Source organism: Pan troglodytes, chromosome 5 (assembly GCF_028858775.2).
Source record: "Pan troglodytes isolate AG18354 chromosome 5, NHGRI_mPanTro3-v2.0_pri, whole genome shotgun sequence".
Taxonomy (NCBI): Eukaryota; Metazoa; Chordata; class Mammalia; order Primates; family Hominidae; genus Pan; species Pan troglodytes.
Window position 1 is genome coordinate 41,060,138 of NC_072403.2, and position 27,947 is coordinate 41,088,084.

At 47.8% G+C, this 27,947-nt stretch overlaps 1 long non-coding RNA gene across 1 annotated transcript in view; it reads right to left on the minus strand.

Annotated features, from left to right (window-relative positions):
- LOC129144244 (uncharacterized) overlaps positions 1-27,947 on the minus strand; it is a 101,010-nt gene that overhangs the window by 27,053 nt on the left and 46,010 nt on the right. The window lies entirely within an intron of this gene.

A 27,947-nucleotide genomic window follows, 5' to 3' on the forward strand; every position in this document is an offset into this window, starting at 1 on the left:
GAGCCTCTTCAGCCCGGGTGTTCTGGCAGCCTCCTGGCCTGACCTCCCAGTGGCGGGACCACGGGGCTCAAGGCCAACCTGTCATCACTGCTCTGTTGGGAGATTGTGGGGGGGTGGGGGCGGCTGACCTTAGCCTCTCCCAGTTCCTCCTCTTCCTCTTCTCTGCTCAGGCCCAGGACAAGCTGAGTGGACACTCAAGGCCCAGCTCACCCCTCTGCAAAGGCAACTGAGAGTACTAAGGTTGCTGCCCACATACAGGGGCCAGCCAGCCTGCCCAGCAGGGTAGGTCTGGGGTAGTGGATGGGGAGAGATGGGGTGTGGAGACATAGACCCTTTCCCACCAGAATCATACTCTTGTCCTGCTATATGACCTCAGGCCATTTGCTTAACCTCTCTGGACCCTCATTTCTTTACCTGGACTGGGAAATGAGAGTCTTCCTCTCCTTGCCCTATTTCTGGGGAAGGCCACAGGAGATCAGAGAAGGGATGTCTTTTGAACCTTTAGGAAGAAAAGCACCATAGAAATCCAGGTATTACCTGCAGCTCCTCCTCCCCTCCCTTCCAGGCAAGGTAATCCAGGAATGCTTCCTCCGGAGGCAAGAAGGCAGGAAGCCGGCATTTGAAGTGTCAGTGGGCTGTAGACTGTGTGACAGAGCCATCCAGCCCCATGCTCCCAGGAGCTGAGGTTCACATTCTTGCCAGGCACCTAAGGCAAGAACTCCCTCACATCCTGTCTGCTCTGATCTTACGTATCTGTTCTGGCTGATGTTGCTGCAGTTTTGGGGAGGTGGGGGACTTAGAAGCCCAAACAATGTGCCAAACCAAGTTTTGCCCTGCAGGTGTCTAATGCCTGGGCATTGCTGGGCTTTTTTCCTGAAGCTGAGGAGAAAGCACAATGGTGCTAAATGAGTTTCCAAGAGAGGTGTAATGAAATACCAGGGACACCCCAGCCCAAAGTCTTCCTGAACTCATTGCTGCTGCCACCCAAGGGGTAAAAGGGAGCTAGGAAATGTCTTTTTTTTTTTTTTCTTTAGGAAACAGCAATGGAAATGCAGCCTTCTACTCTCTTAAGCCCCCTTCTCTTGTCTTATCTTAGAACTTGTGTGAAAGCTGTGGATATTTTCCTCATTTAATTTTTTAATTGAATTATTCTAGACACACTAAAAGGTATGTATCAGAATAGTCTAGATTATGCTGCAGTAAAAACCCCAGTATCTCCGTGGCTTAACACACACTTCTGCTTCTGCTACTTACTGCTTCTCACTTCTGCTACATGCCCTTTGTGGATGAGCAGGGGACTCTGACCATTGAAATCACTTAGGGACCCAGGCTGGTGGAACAGCTACCATCTGAAGCACTGTCAGAAGCAAAAGAGATGCCGGGCACAGTAGCTCGTGCCTGTAATCCCAGCACTTTGGGAAGCCAAGGCAGGAGGATCACTTGAGGCCAAGTTCAAGACCAGCTTAGGCAACATAGCAGGACCCTGTCTCTAAAAAAATTTTTTTTAATTAGCCGGGTGTGGTGGTGTGCACCTGTAGTCTCGGCTACTCAGGAGGCTGAGGCAAGAGGATCACTTGAGCCCAGGACTTGGAGGCTGCAGTGAGCTGTAATTGTGCCACTGCACTCCAGTCTGGTGACAGGGTAAGACCCTGTCTCAAAAAAAAAAAAAAAAAAAAAGAAAGAAAGGAATCTAGAGGGTCTCAAAAAGGCAGTTAATGCTCTAGCTCACAAATCATTGACCAGAACTAGTCACAGGGCCTCTCCCAACCACAGAAAACCTGAAATTACTATCCTACCAGGCGCTTGGAAGGGGAAGGACCCAGAAATGCTTGGTGGACAACAGTAATGATGACCGCAGAATAAAGAATTATATCACAGACACCGTGTACCTACCAACCTAGGAAATAACACTTTGCCAATACCAGGGAAGCCCTCTGTGTACCTGATGCAATCCCATCTCTCTGCTCCCCCCACGGAGGTGACCATTCTCCTGAATGTGATATTTGCCATTCCCTGTGTTTCTCTGTTTTACTATCTATTTCTCCATATTTACGATATGTAATATTGTCTTGCATGTATTTAAAGACCATATAAGTGGTATCATACTGTATATATTCATCTGCAACTTTCTTTTCTGATCTACTGTGTGTTTCTGAGAGCCACCCACATTGATGAGTGAAGCTGTGATTGGTTCTGTGCTGTATACAGTCCCTTGTGTGACTACCGCAATGTCCAGTCTCCATGTCAGCTGCTTCCAGCTTTTCATGATTACATACAGCACTGCCATGAACATTCTTATGCACCTACAAAACAGAGCTTCTTCAGAGTAAAGACTTAGGAGGGCATCTTCCTATTGATGACATATTGCCAAATAGCTCTCTAAAATGGTTTTACCAAGTCATTCCACATCCTCACCATCACTTGGTTATGTTTGATGAGTGGGACATTCCCCGAAGGTTTTAATAAAGTTGAACTCTTTTTTCCTTTTGATACGGGGTCTCACTCTGTCACCCAGACTGGAGTGCAGTGGTGCAATCACAGCTCACTACAACATCTGCCCCCAGGCTCAAGTGATCCTCCCACCTCAACCTCCCAAGTAACTAGGACTACAGGTGTGCACTACCATGCTCTGCTAGGTTTTTTTGTATTTTTTGTAGAAACAGGGTTTCATCATGTTGCCCAGACTGATCTTGAACTCCTGGTCTCAAGCAATCCTCCCACCTCAGCCTCCCAAAGTGCTAGGATTACTGGCGTGAGCCACTGTGCCTGGCCTAAATTGAACTCATTAAGTCAGTTCATATATGTTTATCAAACACCATCTACGTACCAAGCACACAACTAGAAGCTGAGGGTAATGAAGGGGGATAGGACTCAGTCTCTGCCCTCAGTGAGCTTGCAGTCTGGTGAGAAATCACCTCATTCTCTTACCCACAGGAAACCACTGTCTTCTTTTTTTTCTTTTTTTTGGAGATGGAGTCTTGCTCTGTTGCCCAGGCTGGAGTGCAGTGGCATGATCTTGGCTCACTGCAAGCTCTGCCTCCCAGGTTCACGCCTTTCTCCTGCCTCAGCCTCCCAAGTAGCTGGGACTACAGGCGCCCACCACCATGCCTGGCTAATTTTTTTTTTTTGTATTTTTAGTAGAGACAGGGTTTCACCATGTTAGCCAGGATGGTCTCGATCTCCTGACCTTGTGATCCGCCCGCCTCGGCCTCCCAAAGTGCTGGGATTACAGGCATGAGCCACTGTGCCCAGCCCACTGTCTTCTTTTTAAAGGACATGCTCATAAACTCATGACAAGACAAAAGCCAGGTGCTTGGGCAGAAGGGCCTAGGATCTGAGGGCCCAAACACCTTGAGCCAAGCTCAGACAGGATGGCTAGAACCTTGGCTCAAAGCTGGTGGCCCCTCAGGCTTCTGGAACAGGTTGGCTGGAAGGCTCAAGGCAACAGCCACGGTCTGGTGAATCACCCTTGGGTGGTAGTGCCCCTGCATTCAGAAGGCCAACAAGAAGCCTTCAATTCTCTAGGTAAGCAGTTGGCAAGACTAGGCTGGGGGCAGGTGTATGAGGGAACTGTAATCACAGCAGTATTAGTGGTGCCAATAATCATATTAAAGCAATCCTGCAAGACAGGCAGGGTGAGGAATCAAGTGTGTCTCCTGGGATTTGGGCCTGAGCCATCAGGTAGGAGGATCGGGTCAGAGGCAAGGTCAGTGAATGGAGAGCTCTATTTCTGTCTGGTTGTTTGAGGAGCCACGTCAAGTCAGCAGTGTGCTAATTATTGAAACTTATGCTTTCCTGCATTGTAGAGTTGACTATCTTTCTTATGTATCTTTTTCTTATAGCAAATGAAGGACTCCTTGAAAGAAGTGGCAGGGATCTCAAAAATATTCTTATCAATGTTCTGTATCTTGATCATAGTGGTGTTTACACAAGGGTATGCATTTATGGAAACTCATCAAACTGGACACTTTAAGTCTGGGGTACCCAACCCCCAGACCAGTACCTGTCTGTGGTCTGTTAGGGACTGGGCTGCACAGCAGGAGGTGAGCAGCGGGCAGGTGAGCATTACCACCTGTGCTCTGCCTCCTGTCAGATCAGGAGTTGAGAATAAAAGCTAAAATGGCTCTTGGCTATAGCTCTGGGTATAGCTTAACTAAGGAAATCAATCCAGAAATGCACATTGAACCCAGGTATCAGCAGGATGTGACTCCAGACTCTCTAAGGGATATGAAAACATTTTTTAAAAACCACCTTAATCAAGTTATAATTCACATACAATAAAATGCAACCACTTAAAGCAGCAGTCCCCGACCTTTTTGGCACCAGGGACCAGTTTTGTGGAAGAGAATTTTTCCATGGACCAGGAATAGGGTGAGGGTAGTTTCAGGATGAAATTGTTCCACCTCAGATCATCAGGCATTAGATTCTCACAAGGAGCATGCAACCTAGATCCCTTGCATGCGCGGTTCACAATAGTGTTTGAGTGCCTGTGAAAATCTAATGCTGCCACTGATCTGATAGGAGGCCGAGCACAGGTGGTAATGCTCACCTGCCCGCTGCTCACCTCCTGCTATACAGCCCAGTCCCTAACAGACCACAGACAGGTACTGGTCTGGGGGTTGGGTACCCCAGACTTAAAGTGTCCAGTTTGATGAGTTTCCATAAATGCATACCCTTGTGTAAACACCACTATGATCAAGACACAGAACATTGATAAGAATATTTTTGAGATCCCTGCCACTTCTTTCAAGGAGTCCTTCATTTGCTATAAGAAAAAGATACATAAGAAAGATAGTCAACTCTACAATGCAGGAAAGCATAAGTTTCAATAATTAGCACAGGCTATGAGGGCCAGGGTATGGAGGGGGCAGCCTCTTGGGAAGTACCTGGTCCTAATGCCAATATACTTGGGACAGGAAGCTCTCCATCACCCAGAGAGAGCCAAGGCAGAGGCAGGCCAGGCACCACAAGACCTGCTTCTCCCAAAATATTTCATTGGCCTGAAATGCCACCATGAGTCACCCCTTTGGTTTAAAACATTTGGTAGTCCCTCTGAAATAGCCATATTAAAATGTACATAAATGACCCACAAGACAACCTTTGAGGTGTGTGGCAATTTTACCTCCACTGACATGTGCAGGTAAAATTGGTTATTGGATTCTGCTACCTCAGGAGAGGAGAGGGCAGCTGCTGGGCTCCTCTCATCTCCTCATTTTTTTAAAAACCCCGTGAGAGAGTGATTTCCTTCTTTTAGGATGTCTCAAATCACTACACGGAGGCAAGCCCCATTTGAAAGCTTGTAACATCCATCCTGACCCCAAAAGAAGGGGGATTTTGTGAGAAGAATGAGTTCAGCAGGGATGTGGGAGAGGCCCAGCACAGGGGTGGGGGGGAATACCCAAAGTCCATGGTCATCAGGGGCATTGGGGCACTGAAGGTTAGGACTACAGGTGTTTCCCCCTGGAAAAGAAAAGACTGCAGAGGTAGGAGATTGCTGCCCTCAAATATCTGAAGGGTGGTCATGAGGAAAGAGGACTGGAATAGTTTGATGTGACCTAGTTGGGAGTAGGGTGGGGAAAGCCAGAAGGTAGCAGGTTTTAGCTCAACGTGGGGAAGAACTTTCTTATGGTCAGAGTTACAGGCAAGGGAATGGGTTGCCCCAGGAAGTGGTAAGATCCCTGTCATTAAAGGTATGTAAGCTGAACCCAGACACCCCTTAGCAAGAATTCAAGCTCTTAGGTCCCTTCCATCACTGAAATTCTCTAATTTGTTGATAATCTCATGGGTAGCCCTTAAGAAGCCCCAAACCAACAAATATTAGTTGAGCAATTGCTTTGTACAAGGCAGGATGGGGCTTGGACGCCAAGGCACAAAAGCCATGGCCTCTGGCCTCTATCTAGCTGGGCGGGTGGTATAGGGGCAGGGTGTGTTTAGAATCACAGAAAGGATAGAAAACACATACTTTTACATTTCAGAAGGAGGAGATCCTGCCAAGCGCTACAGTAGTCCAGGGAGGCTCCCAGGAGGAGGCAAGATGGGGGAACAAGCCCTGGGAGAGTCTTCAGAATTCAGACAGGTAGAAAGAAAGCAGAGGGTCCCATGACGGGGGAGGTAGGAAATGATGAGGTGCCAAGCTGGCTGGAAGGATGGAACATGAGGGAATAAACAGAAGTATTGGAGAGTGAGCTGAGGAGGCTGAGAGAAGATGGAGAGGAAACAGCTCTGGGAGGACCAGGAGGGGCAGGAGTCCACAGAGGACAGGCAAGGCCCAGAGTGTGGCCTGGGGCCAAGGCATGACTGGGGCGCCGAGGGTGTGTGGGGTGGATTTCTCTCCCACCCCCAAATGTGCTGCAGACCACCAGGCACAGCACCCCAAGAATGCCTCTCACCCCCTTCCCTCAGCTCCGCCATGGCCTTCGTCCCCCTTAGGGCAGTGAGTGCTGGAGAAAGACAGGAAAACCCACAAAAATCTTCCAAATAAGACAAATATGTAGTGCAGACAAAGGCCGCGTTGGGTGGGATGAGGTTTCGGTTGCTCCCCAGTGGGGCGGACCCGTCAAAGTGGCTTGTGGCCACAGAAAAAATGCGTCATCTCCTGCTCTGGGTGGGGGCTCGTTGTCTCAGCTACCCCCAAAGAGAGCCCAGGCTGGGGGTTCCCATGGCCGGGGAATTGGGTCCTCCAGGTCACCCACATGGCCCTGCTCACCCTTCAGCAGGGCATCCAGGCCTTCTCAGGGAACTGGGAGACCCACTTTGGGGTGTTGGTGGGGCTGTTTTAAGCTGTCCCCTTGCTGCAGCTCCTGGCCTTCCTGGTGTGTGGTGAGTCCCAGGGCATGGCTGGGGTGGGAGGCGCCTGTGCAGCCCCTTAGAACCTCATGAGAGTGTGAAGGGCTGGGAGTCAAGTGGTGTTTGCAATGGAAAAGTCAGGTGCCGCCAGAAGCACCTCATTAGGGACAGGGGTATAGGGGGTGATGGGAGGAGGCGAGGGCAGGCGCTTTCCTCTGCCGCCTGTCTCCCCAATCCCCTCCCCACTCCTACACCCCTCCAGGCTCCCAGGCCCCTAGGGTTCATTCCATTTCTGCTCCAGTTCCATGCCTGTTAATGGCCATTGTTCTGTGGAGAAAGACAAAAATGTTTTCAGTTTAGAGGCATTGTTTCGGACTTTCTCTCTGTGGGCCAAGGGCCTGGATGGGAGGCCTCTTGGCAGAGTGGCCCTAGGCAAGGAGAGGTTGGTTGCACTGGGAGGTGGGGGTAGGGTAATGGGGGAGGAGGGCTGGATGAGAGGCTGAGTGGAGTCCTCTGTCCATCTGTGCTGGGTGTGCATAGGGACAGCCCCCAAGAGAGGTCAGTCCCCTCCTGTCTTTGGCCCCCTCCTGGCCTCCAGTCCCATCCCAGCTATTTTGGCCCAGGCATAATTTTCTCTTTAGGCTCCCTGACTTTGGATGGGTGAGCAACTTTCTCTCTGTGGGCCTCAATTTCCTCATCTGTAAAATGAGAGGCTTCCAAGACTCTTCCTTGTTCTATGCCTCTGGACTCAACAGCTCAGTCACATGAACAGCCCCTTCTTTGCTCCAAGACTCCAGTGGTCAGAACCGGCCTAGAATTCGGGCAGTGGCCACCTAGGCAGCAGGCTTTGAGTGGAAAAGTACCTGCCCCTGGCACCATAAATGTCTTTGACTTACTTTGTGGTCTGGAATTCAGTCACTAGAGATTCACTCTTTGGGGGCCTGTTTCAAATGCCATTTTCAATAAGTGGGGAGATAATTGCTAATACCTTCCAACACTGACTGAGAATAATCCTTTGCTTATATATTACTCTTCACAATGTTGAAATCGTTTTCAGCTATATGATCTCATTTGAGGCTGCAACAACCCAGGGATTAGCTGACCATTGAAGGGTTAAGATCCCACAAGCTGTGACTCAAGATAAGAACTTGGAAGCAGGTGGCCTCCTTCTAGGAATTATCTGTATTTTAACAAAGGAATATCCTGAGGATAAAAATAATCACAAAGCAATCCCTCTGTAGGTGGCAGAAATTTCAAACCCTGGGACACCAGGCAGGCAAAGCTGTCTGGGGTGGCTTGGAATGAGGATGCTGTGCCCAGTGGGTGCGTGCTCATTCAGCCCAGAGCAAGGCTGAGCCTGTCTAGTGCCTGCCCCTGCCCACTGTTGTCAAATCAAGTGACCAGCCTTCAAGTGCTCACTAGACCCCTGGTGGGGACAAATCGGTGTGGGCAGGTATCTGGGTTCACAGGAAACACCCACAGAATGATTCCAGGAAGTCAATAATGATATTTAAAGCAGAGTCAACCGCGCGCTGTGGCTCACACCTGTAATCCCAGCACTTTGGGAGGCCGAGGCAGGCGGATCATGAGGTCAGAAGTTCAAGACTAACCTGACCAACATGGTGAAATCCCGTCTCTACTAAAAATACAAAGATTAGCTGGACATGGTGGCAGGTGCCTGTAATTCCAGTTACTCAGGAGGCTGAGGCAGGAGAATTGCTTGAAGCAGGGAAGCGGAGGTTGCAGTGAGCCGAGATCATGCCATCACACTCCACCCTGGGTGACAGAGCAAGACTCCGTCTCAAGGTAAAACAAAAACAAAAACAGAGTAAGGAAGAGTTTAAGTGCTGTGGTGAGGGGATAGAGAAGTCAGGGAGGTTGGGGCTGGATAAGAACTAGTGTGGAACATGGAAGGCTAAGGAAGGAAGCCATGGGAAGCCATGGAAATAAAGGGGTGGAGAAGTGGTGGTCTTCTACAGGGAGGGCCACCCAGATAAAAAGGTTATGGCTTGTGGGTGTTGGATGAGGGCATTTTGAAACTGGCCTGGAGTAATTGGATACCGATCCTGGAACAGACTCTGTGTCTACAATGAAAAAGAATGACCATTTATTAGGGCTTCTAGATTTAGGTGTTTTCTGTTCCGTATTTTGCTTGAGACTTGAACTATCCTAGAGATAGATTTTATCATTCACAGTTTACAGAGAATTCAGAAAGGGCATAAAATCTGCCTAAAGTCATACAGCTCGAAAGTGGCCACACTGGAAGTCAAACCTGAGTCAGCCAGCTCCAAAGCCTGCTTTCCTGCCACTTCGGCAAAGTGATATCTATCTGCTCACATTGCCTCCTCTTTCCCCATGACAGCGTTCTTAAGGCACAAAGAGCATCCTTGGTATTTCCTGCACGGGTAATTCTTTACCAGTTTTTGTTTGTTTGTTTGTTTCTTTTGAGATGGAGTCTTGGTCTGTTGCCCAGGCTGGAGTACAGTAGCATGATCTCGACTCACTGCAACCTCTGCCTCCTGGGTTCAAGCAATTGTCCTGCCTCAGCCTCCCCAGTAGCTGGGACTACAGGCACACACCGCCACACCCAGCTAATATTTTGTATTTTAGTAGAGATGGGGTTTCCGTATGTTGCCCAGGCTGGTCTCGAACTCCTGAGCTCCAGCGATCCACCCACCTCGGCCTCCCAAAGTGCTAGGATTACAGGTGTGAGCCACCACACCTGGCCCTTTAACCAGTTATTTTTTATTCATCATGTAGTGAGCAATAAGGGTTCTTCTTGTGCCCCAGCTTGGTAAGATGACCACAAGAAGAAGAAAGTATCTCTACACAGCAGTTTTTCTATAAAGGGCCATATATAGTATATATTTGGGGTTTTACAGGCCATATCATCTTGTTGTAACTACTCAACTATGGGGAAAGTAGCCATTAGCATTATGTAAGTGAATGGACGTGACTGGGTTCCAATAAAACTTTATTAAAACAGGAGTCAGGCCAGATTTGACCCTTGATCCACAGTTTGCTGTTTGAGAAGGAGAGCTTTGCACAGATGGAAGAGTTAAGTAACGGGGCATGAGTTAAGCAACAGGATGAGTGTCATGGACCAAGAGTACAGGCTCCCAGATATCCTGGGAATACCCAAGAGGTGGTGAGTGTACCAAGAGTTTATGGCATTTTGCATGTTGGAGAAGCAGGAGAGGTGAAAAAGGAAAGACTGGGGTTAGATTGTGGGGGCTGGGCTTTAAATACCAAGCTGAGTACTACTGGGAGCAGAGATAATGTTCCCCCTACTGGGATACCATGAAGGTGACATTCATTTGTGAAACTTAAACTCATAAGTACACCCCAGAGCAGAGCTGTAGCAGAGATAAGCCAGGCTTTGGGTTCCAGGGAATTTCCTGTAAATTAGTTTACATTTACAGGTAAATATGGCGTGCCATCACATCCCAGCATTTTGAGGCTATTTTCTTTTCTTTTTACGGAGTCCTGCTCTGTCGCCCAGGCTGGAGTGCAGTGGTGTGATCTTGGCTCACTGCAAGTTCTGCCTCCCAGGTTCATGCCATTCTCCTGCCTTAGCCTCCCGAGTAGCTGGGACTACAGGCACCCGCCACCACTCCTGGCTAATTTTTTTGTATTTTTAGTAGAGATGGGGTTTCACCATGTTAGCCAGGATGGTCTCGATCTCCTGACTTCTTGATCCGCCTGCCTCAGCCTCCCAAAGTGCTGGGATTACAGGTGTGAGCCACTGCGCCCAGCCTGAGGCTATTTTCTTATGTTAGCCAGGATGGTCTCGATCTCCTGACTTCTTGATCCACCCGCCTCAGCCTCCCAAAGTGCTGGGATTACAGGTGTGAGCCACCACGCCCAGCCTGAGGCTATTTTCTTATGTATTGTAGAAAGAGAAAATGGCTGATGTAATATCGTTTTCATAATTTTTTTGAGTATTTCTTTTTGTGAATGCTAAACAGGTATTTGAAAAAAATGTCTCTCAATTTGTTGGATATAACATTTATTAAAGTTGATTAATTGTGTCACTCAAATCCTCTATTATTTTCATTATGACTTTTGTCACTTGATCCACAGATTTCTGAGACAGGTCTATTAAAGCTTTCATCCATAGCCATAGATTTGTTCATTTCTCCTTTGTTTGTATCAGTGTTTACTTTACATATTTTGAAGCTGGGTTGTTAGGTGCCTAAAGAATCATGGAAATTGTATGTACTTGGAAGATTATAATTTTTACCAATATATCTCCTTCTTTATTTGTTTGTTTTTTTCTTTTTTTGGCTGGAGTGCAGTGGTGCAATCTCGGCTCACTGCAACCTCTGCTTCCCAAGCTCAAGCGATCCTTCCACCTCAGCCTCCCAAGTAGCTGGGACTACAGGCGTGTATTTTCAGTAGAGATGGGGTTTCACCATGTTGGCCAGGCTGGTCTTGAACTCCTGACCTCAAGAGATCCGCCCACCCCAGCCTCCCAAAGTGCTGGGATTACAGGCTTGAGCCACCATGCCCAGCCTTTCTTTGTTTCTTTTAATGCTTTTTGTCTTTGGATTTCATTTTGTCTGATACTAATATACTTCCTTTCTGTTATTATTTGCTTGATATATTTCCCCCATCTGTTCATATTCAAAATGATCTTGTCAGTTTCAGTACATCTCTGTAAAAATCATATGTATAGAAGGATTTTGCCCTTTAATGGGGAATCTTCTCTTTTCTCATGTATTATTAATGATATCTTTAGACTTGTCCTGTCATTTTATTTTATGCTTCCTCTTCACCTTGTTTTCTTCTTATCTTTTTCCTCTCTTTCCCTGCTTTTTGTTAGACTGATCTTTGCCCCCTTCCCCATCTTTTTAACTTGCTCTATTGATCTGGAAGTTGATTTTCCAATTCTCCATCTTCTGCTGATTACCTTTAAATTTGAATCCTGCTTTTTTTTTTTTTTTCTTCCATACCCTCTGAGGCAGATGAATCCTTTAACTTCTAGTTTTCTATAAATGACTAGAGCTGATCAGGAACTTGTCCTCCCGTAGCATTATTTAACTTTCCTCCTCCTCCTCCCCCACCTGCCACCTCCCAAGTTGAGATCATCTGGGTAGATTATTGCTCCAAATTGTTGTTTTAAAAATGTTTACATTATGCCTCAATAATTACTCAGACTTCACTAAAAGTTTTACTGGTTTCTTTGTTCACCACAGTTTCGGCATCCCACGTCTTCCTCTTTCCTGAATTCACTACTTTTCTATTGAAGCACCTCCTCTGGAAATTCTTTAAGGAATACGAGGGTGGCAAACTTTCTTCTTGTAAAACAAAAAAAAAATCTTAATTTTTTCCTCCCACTTGAATACTTCATTTCCCTTCAGGGCCTTGAAGATAATATTTCATTGTCTTTTAACATCCAGTCTGATGCCAATTTAATATTATTCTATTGAAGACCTGCTTTTTTTCTCTCCAGAAGCTTCTAGGATTTTTTTTCTTTATTTTTGTTGTTATGAAGTTTTACTATAATATGTCTAGGTGTGAGTCTTTTTCCCTGGGAGAGGTCAAGCTAATGATTAACTTCTTTCTTCAGCAATTGGGAAATTTTCTTTTGTTAGTTCTTTAATTATTTTCCCTCTTCTATTCTCTGAAGCTCTAGCTTTCTGTAATGCCTATCCCACAGATGGTTCTTAATTTTTTCTCTCAGACTTTCCATCTTTTTATCTTTTTTACTGTGCTTAAGGAGACTTTCTCAGGACAGTCTTCCTGATCATTAAACCTATCTAGACCATCTACTGAGTTTTGAATTTCAATGATCAATTTTTAAATTTCTTAGACTCCTGATTGATTCTTTTAAATGGATTTAATATTATTTTGCATCTCTTGAAGATAACAATTATACATCAACCAAACTGGTTTCTGTTTTTGTTTGCTCTATTATCTCTGTTACTTTGGGCATTAACTCTTCCATATGTTAAGTTTAGAGCTATGCTATCTAATACAGTAGAGCCTTGCTGCTTAAATTTAATTAAAACTAAATTAAAAATTCAGTTTTTCAGTTGCGGATGCCACACTTCAAGTGCTCAATAGCCACATGTGGTATGTGGCTACATATTGGACAGCTCAAATATAGAACATTTCCATCACTGCAGAAAGTTCTATTGGATAATATTGGCTTGGAGCTACTCCCTGTCATGGTTATATTTTTCATTAAATTTTTGGTGATTATTGATGTTCTGCTCATCCTTAATTTGCCAGCTTTCTGTTCACTGTAGCCTGTCTCTGCTACGGGGAGTGGGAGAGAGGTGAGTGGCCTGCTGACAGCCTTTCTCCTGGCTGAGGGCTCCCTATTCCTCTCCCAGAGTGTCAGTAGCTACTTGGAGTATTGCTTACCTCTCTAGCCCAGCACCTTGGGGCAAATCCACTGCTGCTAGCTGTTGAGCACTGGTGTTCAGGAATATCCCTGGGACCTCCTCTGGTTTCTTTGAGTCTGTTTACTCAGGCTTGGAGTCCCCCAAACCACTCTTTTCTCCATAGCAGTCTTCTCCTGCATGTTTTAGCTGTGGTTTCCTTCAGTTTTATTTCTTTATAGCTTTTTTTTTTTTTTCTCCTGAGACAGAATCTTGCTCTGTCGCCCAGGCTGGAGTGCAGTGGCGTGATCTTGGCTCACTGCAACCTCCACCTGCATTCAAGCGATTCTCCTGCCTCAGCCTCCTGAGTAGCTGGGATTATAGGCGCACGCCACCATACCTGGCTAATTTTTTTTGTATTTTTAGTAGAGACGAGGTTTCGCCATGTTGGCCAGGCTGGTCTTGAACTCCTGACCTCAAGTGATCTGCCTGCCTCGGCCTCCCAAAGTGCTGGGATTAAAGGCGTGGGCCACCGCGCCCGGCCTCTTTATAGCTTTGATGCCATTTATCTTTCTCTCTCACAGATCCAACATTTCTGATCTGCTGATGGTTCTCTGTTTTATCACACGATATTGGATTTACTATTTTATTTGTTCCAAGAGTTTTTCTGTCATTTTGTATATTGTAGCAGGAGAGACGGTCTTTTGCCAGCTTGACCCAAACTGCAATAATGCCTTTGTATAAGCATCACTCTGCTCCTTGTACACACATTTAACAACTAATGGTTGAAAACCTTGCAATTCTCAAATTCAGACAGGTGCTAGGCTGGCTAAATTAGAATCACCTGATAATCCATGGACCCACTCCTGGGGGCTTTGAATGCACAGCTCGGCTTGGGAATCACTGGCCCACTAAGTGGGATGAGCAGGAAAGAGAATCAAGTACCCAAGACAGACCACTTTCTTTGCAGGATAGTTTGTGGCCAATGCTCGAATGCCCAGGATCTCCAGTAGCCAGGTCACTGTTTATGTCAGTGAATGGGACAGCGGGTGAGTGTGGAGATGCGGAATTTAGGGACTTCTTTCCCTTAGGACTAATAGAGGATGAGAAATTGCAAAGCCCAGTGGATAGAACTCAAGGACAAGGGAGATACAAAAAGTACAATTGAATGGAATTGAGATGAATGATTGCTGCAGGCCTCTCTCCCTCCCACAATGATATCAACTCTGCAAACCCCAGAGATCAAAATGCAGCCAGAAAATTTCCCCATCTAGAGATTTTTAAAAAAACTTTAATTGCTATCCTACTGAGGGGCCAACTCCAGCTTTGAGGAGATATATTTACTGGTTAGATTTTCAGTAATGATTATTATTGTTACGTTAAGAAGAATACACTCATTGTCTCCAGTGAGCTCACTGTGCTGCACAAACATGACCTCATTTCTCCTCTGAATGGGGCAGGTATTGTTAACTCTGTTTTCCAAAAGAAGGACATGGAGGTCCACTGCAGTCCAACGCCTTGAGCAAGGCCACACATCAAGAGAGGGAGGGATGATGGAACCAGGCCCTGGACCTCTCCCATTTGGGTCCCAGGGCTCTTTGCAGAGATCTAGGTTCATGTGTCTGGTCAGTCCCTTGACTTCACTTAGGATCACAGAGCTGGTTCTGGGGATCCGAGGGGATCAGAGAAGTCAAGATCACCAACATCAGATACCAGGGTAGGAATAATCATCACCTTTCAGTGGCTCAGCCAATTCCACACTCCAGTCTCAGCAATCAAACGCTCCCTGGTTTGGCCCTGGTTTTGCTAGGCTCTAGCCTAACTGATTTCCCTCCCTACTTCCTCAACAACTTAGGGGACTCAACTACTTCACCCCCTTGGATCCACTCAGACTGAGAATCATATTCACATCAGACTTGTTCTTCTGCCCCATGACAAGTTCCTGCTGCCTGTATGTCACTTGGGTTAACTGCAGCACATTTTGGCCACTGTGAAATTCTTTAGGCCCCTGCTTCTGCCATCCCCTAAATTCTGTCCCAGATTACCCTCCCCACCTCCTACCCAAGCTTCAAGCCTCAGCATGCCCAGGAAACCTTCCCTTAACCTTCCAGAAGAGTCCCTCTCCCTCTCTGAACTCCTGCCACCCTTATTCATTCATTCCACAGGTAATCACCGAGGACCTACCATGTGGCAGGCAGTACAGGAGATGATGAGGACACAATAGTGAACAAGCCAGACATGGTCCCTGCTCTGATGGAGCTTACATTCTAGTTGGGGAGAAGGGAAAAACAAAAGTAAACAATTCAGTAAGTTAAATATTTACAAGTTGTCATAAGCTAATATGAAAAGACCTCCCTAGGCCGGGCACGGTGGCTCATGCCTGTAATCCCAGCACTTTGGGAGGCTGAGGCGGGTGGATTACCTGAGGTCAGGAGTTCAAGACCAGCCCGGCCAACATGGTGAAACCCTGTCTCTACTAAAAAATACAAAAATTAGCCGGGCATGGTGGCAAGCGCTTGTAATCCCAGCTACTCGGGAGGCTGAAGCAGGAGAATTGCTTGAAACCAGGAGGCAGAGGTTGCAGTGAGCCGAGATCACGCCATTGTACTCCAGCCTGGGCGACAAGAGTTAAACTCCATCTCAAAAAAAAGAAAAGAAAAGGCCTCCCAGTAAAATCCAAAGAAATTAGGGCCTCTGAAACTTACTCTAAATCTGCCCATATCTCTCCATCTTCCACCCTGTCCAAGAAAGAGCTTGGTTTATCAAGGTATGTCAAAAAGGGTTATATGTGGCTAAAGGGTGATGGTAGATGATAGCAGAGGGGTACAAGGTGGGGCAGGAGAGGGAGGCAAGGCTGGACTACACAAGGCCTTGAAGGCTGGGCCAAACAGCGGATTTCATGCTCAGAACAATGAGAAGACATGGTAGGATTTTTGACCAGGGAGTAACATGGGCTGACTTGCACTTTATGATGGAGATTCTCAGTGGGGCAGGGGGAAGTGAAGATAGGGGGTATGATTTCACTCCCCTCCCCCAGGGGACATTTGTCAATGTCTGTAGACATTTTTGGCTGTCGCAACTCGGGGAGGGAGTGCTGCTACTGGCACCTAGTGGGTAGAGGCCAGGGATGCTGCTAAATATGCTACAATGCATAGGATGGCCCCCCAACAAATGTCAATCATGTTGAGGTTGTATGGCCCAGCTTTAAAATGACTCTGGCTGCCATATGAAGGATAGATTCTCAGCCCCCAAGAGTGGAATTAGGGAGAACACCTGGAAAGCCATTTAAATCAACTTCATATAGCTATAGTATTGACCCACCTGAACCTCTCTCCCAAACCTTAACCTCCCTGATCTGGGGTCTCTGTTTTCTGTTGAGTGACAGCCAGTCAGCCAACCAGCCCAAGTCACCCTGCAAGAAGCCCCTTTGCATTTTAACAGGGACCTTCTGGAGACAATGCTTTAACCCAAAAGAACAGTCAGGCTGGCTGAGCAGCAGGGGGAGTCATGCCAAGGTATCACTGTGCAGAAGCCACCTGCTGTATGGGAGAGGATGAGGGTTTAGAGACCAACTCCAAGCACGCCCTTTTCCTCCATAGTCATAGTCAGCCCCTGTCATGCTAGCTGCTGCCAACTCGGCGCTCTCCTCCCTGACCTTGAGAATGCCAGGCCTGTACGGGCTGCAGAGGATCTGGACACTGAAAGCATGTGATGCCCTGCACTTACTGCGAGTTTATGAGTATTTACACCAGCATGTAAACCTATCATTTACAGCCTCGGCATGTAAATCAACATAGAGTTCAAGGGCTCTCCTTTTGACTCCTCCCCACCAACTTGAGGCTGGTTTTAAGATTTGGGAAGCACATGATTGAGCTGTGGTGACAATGGGAGGTCTGTGGATAAGGAACTCAAGGAGGAGGGGAAGGTCCCTCCTTAGAGGCAGGACTGGCCAAGCAGATGGTGAAGGACGGAGAGTTTGTCTTCTGTGCCCCAGTTACGGCCCACTCTTCTACTAACACAGAGGTTGTTAACCTTTTGAGAGAGAGAGAGTTTGTGTGTGTGTGTGTACGTGTGTGTGGGGGGGGGGCGGGGGGACGGTTATGGAAATTTTGAAGAAAGCTATAGAAAACCTCTCTCTGGAAGAATGGATAATGTGGACAAAAGTTTGTATACAATTTAGGAGACTCCCAAATCCCCTTAAAGTGACAATATGAACTAATTCACACCAAAGTATAAGTGACTAACAATGTTCAGTATATTTCCATTTAAATGGGGGAGGAAAGCCCTTAAATCGAGCTGGAGCTCTTACTAGGGAACTTCTCTAAATCAGTGGGTTGAGATACATTCTAAAGAGGCTGGAAAAGCATCTCCTAACTTCTGAAATCTCTGCATACTCCTATTGTACCTACATATAAAACTGAGTTTGGATATAGGGAAGCAACAGAGGGAGGAAGGGCGGCAGCATATTTTTAGGCTAATTTAGACTCAAAAGGTCATCTGAAACTCCACCCAATGGGTTTTGTTGGGACTTGGGTACTAGATATTCCTGGTCAGCCAAACTGTCTGATCTTGTTAATGGGCCAGTGAAAATTAGGGGGACAAAGGCCAAGCACTGGCTACTCAAATGAATCTCCTCTGCAAAAGCCGAGCAAGCAAGAGCAACTCGTAATGAGTTGTAACCGAGCAAACAGAGGAATCATTGCGTTTCATTAACTTTAATAGAGCTTGTTAGGTTGGCTTCCAAGGGCCGTGGGACGGGAGAGAAAGCCAGACTCATCATCAGGGCTGGGGAGAAGGCTGGCTCTCGTGGACTGCCCCTGCGTTCCCCAGCACCAATCTGGAAGCAGCTGCTCTTGCTACCCCCATGGGCTCCCCAGCCCAGCACGACATCCTGGCTACATAGGCAAGGAGCCCAGGCCTCAAGGACTAATTCTTTCTTGCCAGGGTGGGGAAAGACAGAGACAAAGAGCTTAGGGCAAACCATCTCCAGGCTTGGGAAGGCCACCTGGCTCTGGGCACCTACAAAAAGGCCCCCTTCCAGGGACATCAAAAGTTCAGCTCCAATGCCCATAAGCCCGCACTAAAGGGGGGCTCTGGGCAGCCCAGAGCCCAGCCCAAGGACCACTATCAATGCCAGCCACAACCCTGTCTCCCTCTTCCTTCATCCCAGATCTGTCCAATACCAGAAAAACGAAAAACAAACAAACAGGGCCAGCAGAAAACACATCACCAAACAAACTCGCCTCACATTGTCCTCTGTGGTTGGCCAGGGCAAGAAGCCAGAGGTCGTTTGCCTGGAAAAGCCCAAGTAGCTCCTTAAGCTTGGCCCCTGAACAGTTCAGGGTTTGCCTTGCCTCCTCCAGGGCTGCCTCCTTCTCTTTCTCTCTCTTCCTTCTCCATCTCTCTTTTCCTTCTGTCCATTATTTCCCTCCCTGTCACTTCTTTTTTGTTTGTTTGTTTGTTTGAAACGGAGTCTTGCTCTGTCACCCAGGCTGGAGTACAGTGGCCAAATCTCGGCTCACTGCAAGCTCCGCCTCCTGGGGTTCACACCATTCTCCTGCCTCAGCCTCCCGAGTAGCTGGGACTACAGGCATCCGCCACCACACCCAGCTAATTTTTTGTATTTTTAGTAGAGATGGGGTTTCACTGTGTTAGTCAGGATGGTCTCAATCTCCTGACCTCGTCATCTGCCGGCCTCAGGCTCCCAGAGTGCTGGGATTACAGGTGTGAGCCACCGTGCCCAGCCCACTTCTTTTTATGTCCTCTTTTCCCCGTTTTTCTTTCTGTTCTCTTCCTGCATCCATGATGAAATAAATTCACTAAAAATCAACACATTGAAGAAATCCTGGAGCACACATAAAGCTAATTCATGAAGTGAGCCCGCCATGCTGCTACTTTGCTGTAAAGTTGCTGGGTTCCCGGAGCCTATGCAACACTGTCAGTCGCGTAGCATCTGATGGAAACAGGCTCTTCATTGTCTAGCCCCATCCCACCTTTCAGATCTTCCTCCACACTCTCTGAAATACTTGTCTCTGATTGAACCAATTATTAATTCCCTGAAGACATTCTCCTCTCCAAGTCTTTGCTCACGTTGTTCCTGCCACCTGGAAAGCCCTCACTCTCTTCACCCAACTCCATGTACGAGAATTCTATATATTCTTTGAGGTCAGCTTTAAACCCTTTCCTCCTCCACTGAGTTGTCCTCCTGCTTCCAGCTGGAATTAATCTGTGCTCTTTATGCCTTCATTAGAATTTTATGTTGGCACCTCCATGTTTGGACATTTACCACATTCTGCCTTATATTCCAATTATTTAGTTGTGAATTTCTCTTGCCAAATCATAAACTTAAAAGGAGAAACCATGTCATCTTTGAATCCCCACATCCTTTAAGTCCCTGGTACATAGTAAGTGCACAATAAATGTCAAACATCAAACATTGAGTCTGTGGTTATATAGAAATACACATACAATTAGTTCCACATCTTAACTTCACCAATGTGGGCCTATTTCAAATACAATAATTTTATTTGCAAATTTGTTTGAGGCAGTGGGTTCCCTGAGTAGACTCCCAGAGGTCTGGCTTCAGGACTTCACCAAGGGCTGAAGGATGGTATGTTAGATGGCGGCACCTACTGGTAAAGGGTGGCATTACAGCTTGGATCTACCAAAGAGAAGCCACCAAATTTCTCAATCAATCCCAGCAGCATTGGACCCGGGACTGGGGACAGAGGGTAAAGACAGAAGAGCTCCTTCCGGGCTGGGTGCGGTGGCTTACACCTGTAATCCCAGCGCTCTGGGAGGCCGAGGCAGGTGGATCACTTGAGGTCAGGAGTTCAAGACCAGCCTGACCAACATGGAGAAACCCTGTCTCTACTAAAAATACAAAATTAGCCGGGTGTGGCGGCGCATGCCTGTAATCCCAGCTACTTGGGAGGCTGAGGCAGGAGAATCGCTTGAACCTGGGAGGCAGAGGTTGTGGTGAGCTGAGATCGCACCATTGCACCCCAGCCTGGACAACAAGAGCGAAATTCCATCTCAAAAAAAAAAAAAAAAAAAAAAAAAAAAGAATGAGCTCCTCTCCCTCCTCAGTAGCCCTTCAGCTGATCAAGAGGTGGAACATCACTGAGTCTGGGTCAGGGGCCCAGGGAAGCCCGTTCTTCTTCAACATACTGCAACTTCCTACAGACTAGATTTTGCAGGACCAGAGCAGGGCACCAAGGAATGTCAGCCTGACTGTGATGTTCCTCAGCTTTGCCAAGTCAGCTCAGAAGTGGAGACGTGGCATGACGAAAAGAGAGCCTCTTGCCGCAAAAGGGAGGCAAAATTCTGTAAGGATATCAACACTCAGCAGAAGCACATAGCTGGCAAACATTCCGATGATCCTTCCTTATTGCAGGTTTTCAGCTTCTCCTAGAATGATTTTCAGCCCAATGGGAGCCCTTCTATGGAAATGTAATAGAAGCTATTGGGTAACTGAGCTTTGTTTTACAACAATTTGCTTTATGGTCTACTTGAAGTTGGTTCATGGATAAATTGAACTTTGCCCCAATACTTCCACCTATCCTTTCCTTAATCCAGGATATCCATAGGAGTGGTATTGGTAGATGAAGTGGTCCTTCTCCACCTCTCCATCTTTTCCTCTGAGGAGGGAATCCAGTGGAGATCTAGGAGAGGATAGCCATAAAGAATAGGGTAGGGGGAGGGAAAGCAAGCCACCTCTTAGCAAAATTAGGAAGTTCCTTATGAGTGTTCCTACAGCCCCCTCCTCTGACACTCACAACACATTTTTTAGGGTGTCAACTGATAACTAAAGTTTTAACTGGCAAAGGCCGTCACCCTCTCTCACAGGAATATTTGTATTTAGGGACAAAGAACATAAAGGTTTAGCTCAAAGGAGTGATTCTCCAATAATGGAATGTTAAGCATCAGTCAGAAAGATCTTTGATGAGGTGGCAGAGAATCCCCCAGGGACTTTCAAGTGGCCTCACCTAGGGTTTTCCTTCCTGGACTTGCCTCCCAGAGTTCATATGAGAGCTGCCTATAGACCCCTTTCATCTGTTCTGGCCCCAGACCTCTGACCACTCAGGCTGCTTCTTGACCAGTCTCCTACCTCTGGCTGCTTTATCTAGGCTGCCATTACCCAGTTCTTCAGACCTTTGGGGATATCCTGAGCTCTGGCTTGGAAGGTTCCAGACACGCATCTGTGTCTTCCAGACCCTGAAAGTCTCTAGCAGGAGTCCTCTCCTAGGCCCCCTGTGTGTCCATGGTCTTTCTTCAGTGGGGTTTTCCACACTGCCCTTCCATTGAACACCCTCTGCTGCCCTAGGTCCTCCAGGAAACCTGAAGCATCCTCAGACGGGTGGGAGGCAGGGAGACGAGGTCAGGGAATGCTTCACTTCTCCTCTGGGGTTTGCGTGAGCTCACCCTTCCTTTATTCTTTCAGCTATTCAGTAAATATTCACTGAACACAACTATCTGCCAGGCATATGCTTAGAGCTGGGGATACAGAGGTGACCCAAATGGGTCTTGCCCTCAAAGGTTTGACAGAACTAGTGGAAGGTAAACAGACCATTACCGATAGCCAGGGCCATCACTGGGATAGGTTTCAAGGACCACTGAGCTCCAAGTCTGCTGGGGCAGTAAAAAGACTTCCCTGCCAAGGTACCATGGAAGCTGGATCTTTTTATTTTTGTTTTTAACAGGGTCTCATTATGTAGCCCAGGCTAGAGTGCAGTGGTGAGATCACAGCTCACTGAACCTCCAACTCCTGGGCTCAAGCAGTCCTCCTACCTCAGCCTCTGAGTAGCTAGGACTACAACTGTACATCACCACTTCAGCTAATTTTTGAATTTTTTGTAGAGACAGGGTTTCATTATGTTGCCTGGGCTGGTCTTGAACTTCTGGCCTCAAGTCATCCTCCTGCCTCAACCTCCCAAAATACTGGGATTAAAGGCATGAGCCACTACAAGATTTTAAAGGGCAGTAGTTCTCCAGCTGACAAGAACATGGTGCATGCCAGGCATGGTGTAGCTAGGGTGTAGTGATGGTGAAGTTAGAAGACAAGCATGAAATGTCATTGGAAATAAAGGCTCAGGACTGGCACAGAAGGCCACGTACACTGTGCCAAGCAGCTAGAACTTAGCTCTGTCAGGCAGTGGCCCACAGGAGACACAAGAAGTACCTAAACTGTGGCAGCAGCAAGGGGGATCAGGAGGAGGACTGTCCTTAGGACTCTGAGGAGTCCAAATGGGGCCACTGAGTAGGTTTTGAGCTATTAACCTCAAGATGGAGATCACGGGAAGAGGACAGGTCAGGGGAGAATGTTGTGAGGAATGAGTTCAGCTGGGGGTAGGTTCAGCTTCAGGTCTTGAAAAATATCATCGGAAGTATCTATAAGTAGGTGGAAATATAGGACTAGATAGGAAGCAGAGAAGGGAGCTAGAGCTATAGATCTGCAAATTGAATATACGGAATTAGAGCTAGGAGAAAAGTGGGGTTAGGGATATAGATTTGGTGGTCATTGGCATATCGGTGGTGCCTGGAGCCATAATGCCCCACTACGTGCTGTCCGCCTATTTTGTGAGGGACCTTCCACACAAGTCATCATCAGTAACACTCCAAACATCAGTAACAGAAGTTTATCCTCCCTATTTTCCAGATGAGGATGATAAAGCTCAAAGAGGTGAAGAAACTTGCCCAAGCTCACCCATTGACGTGGCTGGGATTTAAACTTGGGACTATTTGACCACAAAGCCAATGTTCTTTCCATCACCCTTGCTGTCCCTCAGAGAGTCCCCTAGGGAGGTCATGTAGAGTGAGAAGTGAAAAAAGCCAAGCTAGAAGCCCAAACTCTCCAGCATGTAAGAGGCCAGCAGAGAGAAAGCAGCCGGCAGGAGATGCAGGAGAAGAAAGTGCTCCAAGAAGCGGAAGAAGAATGTTCAGAGGTTTTGGATGAGGCAGAGATGTCAGGCTAGATAAGGACCGGCAAACAGCCCTGGATATGAAGACGTGGAAGTCGCTGGAGACTTTGGGGGAGGGGTGGCAGAGGGAGTCTGGGACAGAATGCATTAGGGCCAGGGATGAAAGGGAAGCAGTGTCATGGAGACCTAGGGCAGAGAAGTTGGGAGCCTGGAAGGACAAGAGGCAGCAGGGTCTGGGTTACTTCCCTGTTGCTACTATAGGATGCTGCAGATCTTATTGTGTTTACAGGAGGAGCTGAGGTGAGACATTCAGGCAAAAGAGGGGATAACTGACAGAGCCAGCTCCCTGAAGTGGCAAGAGGGGATGAGATCCAGGTACATGTACATGGTATTAGGTTTGGCCAAAAGGATGGACCCCTCTCCCAGCAGTGGAGAGGGAAGGGAGCAGGCGATAGGAGGCTCAAGTTAGATGGCTCCTGGCTTTTTGGAGAAACAGGAATTGAGGATGCTGATTGGAGAAGTATGGGGGCTGGGGTTGGCAGAAGGGAAACAAGTTTGGGAGGGCAGCTGTGTGGAAGTGGACAGGGTGCAGACCTGGGGTGGCTGGAGATTTGCCTTGTGATGTGCAGGGGTCTGGAACCACACATCGGTGATGATGCCAGTTGGCAGGGTAGAGATTTTTGTTTCCTTAGTGAAAGCAGCTGGGGCACAGGTGGAGAGGAAGCAGGTGGCAAGGTAACTCAGGAGTGGATGTGGGCAGAGAGGAGGGGTGGGAGGAAACTGGGGTGAAGGGCCAAGGGAGCTAAACTGGAGGTGGCCTAAGTGTCTGGAGGAGAGGCTGGAACAGGTGTGGGCAGCTTGGATTGGGTTACCTCTGCCCCATGTCTTGGCAGGGCTGCCTGTGGACCTCTCTGTAAAGCCAACACTAAGGGCCTGGGAACAAGGTACTCCTAAAATCCCAGAGCTGGGAAACAGACTTTGAGAGAGGGTTACTTCCAAGCCTCTGCCTATATGGCAAAATGACTCCTGAGCTACCCTGAAGGAGTGCAAAGCAAGGACAGAGTCAGCCTGTCCACCAGCCTAGTAAGATCCCCTCCTTCTGATTAGGGTGTGAGTGGCAAAAGTGTATCAAGTCTCTGTGAATTCAGAGGAGGCAGTGTAGACAGCTGAGGAGGTATACAAGCTTCAGAGTCAGGCCTGGCCCCAAGTCCTGGCTTTCTTCTTTCTTAGTCTGTCATCCTGGGTAAGTTAATCTACCTGAGCCTCAGTTTTCCCACCAATAAAATGGGGATAACAATTCCTGCCTTATAGGCTCGTGATGGAGTGCCTGGTATAGTGCCTGGAACATAGAAAGCACTTGGTAAATGGTATCTATGAGCTCTAATTTGTGTCTCGGGGTGTCTATGTCTTCTTAAGGTAGAGTAGGAGGTGCAAGACAGTAGGGATGGAGAGACTCCAGAGATACCTAGTGGGCAAGTGAATATTCTTCTAACTGCATAATGTATAAGTGCTGATGACAAGGGCAGTGTGCTGGAATGCATGGAATTTTTGGTACCTTCTCAGTAGGTATGTATGACAGACAGGAACCTGTTGGGGGTGGTGAGAATCTAGCCCAGTTGGCTGTGTTCACAGCCAGTGGCATCAAAGCCTAATCTGGGACAAGGCTGCTTCTTCCCACCAGCCACTACTATACCTTTGTTATCAAACCCTTGGGCTTTTTTTTTTTGAGCTCTGTCGCACAGGTCAGAGCAGTGGCACAATCTCGGCTCACTGCAACCTCCAACTCCCAGGTTCAAGTGATTCTCCTGCCTCAGCCTCCCAAGTGGGTGGGATTACAGGCATTCACCACCACACCTGGCTAATTTTTGTATTTTTAGTAGAGACAGGGTTTCACCATGTTGGTCAGGCTGGTCTCAAACTCCTGACCTCAAGTGATCTGCCCACCTTGGCCTCCCAAAGTGCTTAGATTACAGGTGTGAGCCACTGCAGCCGGCCCCAAACACTTGGGCTTTTGTTCTTCTGAGAAGTAGTGGAAAGAACAACAATAGCCTCTACCTATTAAATGCCTACATGTGCCAGTGCCAGGTGTTTTCTACATATTATCTCATTTAATTAACACCAATAACCCTACGAGGTTTTTATCCCCTATGTCAGATGAGAAAACTGAAACTCCCTGAGATTGAGTAATTTCCCTGAAGTCACAGAGGTAGAAAGTACCAGAGCTGAGATTTGAATTGCAGGTTTGTTTAGAGCCCACACAGACACTGATGGACGGACACTTTTGAGGTCATATAACCATATCTATTTTCCAGGTGAGGAAGCTGAGGCTCAGAAAAGTGAAACAACTCACCAAGAAAAATAGATGGCTGGGAAATGGTAGGGCCTAACAATGATCTCAGGGCAATCTACTTCCAGCTTGTATGTGCTCTCCATTAGACTATATGGCACTGCCCATCGAGGTAGGGTCACTGGACTCATTTTATATATAGGGAAACTGAGGAGCAGAAAGAAAAAGCAACGCTCATGGAAGGAGACCTTGCAGGGGAGGGGAAACCCCTGAGCCTGGTGGGCCCTGGCAGAAGGATCCCTAAACAGGACTGAACCAAGATCTATCAGCTAGGGGATCCCTGACCCCTGCCAGTCTTCTCCTCAGACATTTTCAGGAGCAAGTAGAATGAAACAAATGTCAGAAGCATCCCTGAAGAAAAATGAAGCCCCAAAGCAAACTGCAACCTTAGAGGTGCGTGTGGGAGGCCCAGAGCCCACTGGACATTTTGCCCCTGCTGGTTATGATATGGCACGTGCTGCTGCTGCTTTTGTAGTACCACTTGCAAGTGCCATCTTGTTGTTCCTTCCCTGTCATCTTCCTGAGTTACTGTCCAACTGAGTCCCTGCAGAAGAGGACAGGGCAAAAGGCAATATGAATTGGACCAGCACCTCAATTCACAGTGTCCTGGTGATATAAGCCCTGCTTCTACTCCTGTAGAATACTCTGAAGGGCTGAGGGTACTCTGGAATCAGATTGGGTGAGTGGCAGCAGGAGAGAAGAGCAGGGAACTGCCTCTTTTTGCCCAGATGTGGAGGAGTAGCTCATCTGGTCCAAGAGGAAAAGAGGAAATCATCAGAGGAAAACTGGTAGGATGAGATAAAAGGCAACTATGGGGCATAAAAATCAATCTTCCAGAGACATAGTGGCTTAGGTGGAAGAACCCACCAAACCTCCCTCCCTGAAAGCCAGGGCAATATCCGTACTCAGAGGGCCAGGAAATCACCCTGAACTGAAGGCCCCAAATAACCCATAATCCCCCTACAGAATCCTCCTTGCCCACCTCAAGGAGGATGTAGGGGCCCTCCCTCCATTCCCCCAGGGACCCAGAGGAGCTACCCTAGTGTCCAAAGAAGGCAGAGGCAGAGCAAAGCAAGGCAGCGTAACATCTCCCCTCCCAGCCGTGGGGGAGCTCCTCGGCTCTCTCTCTCTGTGCCCCCATGGAGATCACAGACACCGTCCGGCAACCTCCAATTCTTTCTCTTTTTTTGAAACCATTCTCTTGTTGGGGGCAAAAAAGATGGCAAATTTACACTTGTCCTCCAACCCTACACATAATTGGTGGCAGCAGGCAAAACTGCTGCAAGGGGAGGGTTTTGCCAGTGGAATGAAGGAGGGAGGGCATCTTAGAGTGACAAGGCTGGGAGGGACCTCAATCATCTGACCCAGCCTTTCTGTGGCCTCCACACCATTCCCATGATCTATGTGCTCCCATCCCAAAGGTAATCTTTGATGCTATGCAAGGTTCTCCAGGACTCCTCCCCCAGGCTTCCTTGGGGCACTGCCCCCTTTCCGCCACTGAGTGAATCCACTACCCTCTTGTTTTCTGAGGAAACTGAGGCCCATTGACATATGACTTGTTCAAAAGTAATCTTCATCCCAGGATAAGAAGTTTGAGTCTGTTTCCATCCTACTTTTCCACTGAATCCCTAGGAAAGGAAGGGCTCAGCTCTTCTCCCTGGTGGACAGGACCATTGCCAACAAAGTCCTCCCCTTGCCCCAGCTGATGTGGGCAGCCAATATGGAAGGTCTCAGAACTGAATCACCTTTGAGGAGATCTTGGTCACTGCCTCTTCCTCCTGGGTACGCTGAGGGCTCTGTGAGGCTAGTCTGGGTCCTAGCAGCATCTTCCCTGCAGAAAACTGGACCTGGCCTGGTCTCATTCTGAACACAGCCTCACACTCCAAGAAAGTCTTCATAGCCTTTCAAGAGGTCTTTCCTCTTTCCCTTACAATGGAAGGAAAGAAGATACAGAGTGGGTGAACAGTCAAGAGGCAGCATCCATGGTTGGAAGACCCTGCTCCTTCTGCGGTTTGCCCCTGTTTTAAAAATATCCTTTCTCTTTCCTCTGCTTCCCCTCAGTTGGAGGGATGAAGGGTTCAGAATGGACCAGTCAGGACCACCTCTTGAAGCGGGGTGCAGGTTTGGAGGAGCCTCTTGTACCTGTCTTTATGTCTCTGTGTTTATACACATAGACATGATTCTGTGGGGTAGCTTTCGCCCCTGTGCTGACGACATGAGAGTGTCTGTATGTGAGTCCATGTCTCTGCGGGTAGGGTGGTTCAGTAGGCTTACCTCCAAGGCCTTAACTGCAAGGGAGTCTGCCCTGGAGCTGGCAGTTTTAGCAGGCGGAGGCTACTTTCTTTTTGGTCCTCAAAGTGGACTCGGATCTAGGAATGGGGACTGAGTCTTGAGGTTGGGGGTGTGGTAGGTGTAAAAGTTGAGAGGTTGTTACTCGGCCTGGTGTCGGAGGCGGTGTGTTCCGAGGTCCTATGTCCCCTGTCAGGCTGTGTCGGTGGAAACGCCCGAGTGCCCGTGTGTCCGTGTGTCCACGTCTGCCCCAGCCTCCCCAACACCTCGCACCCT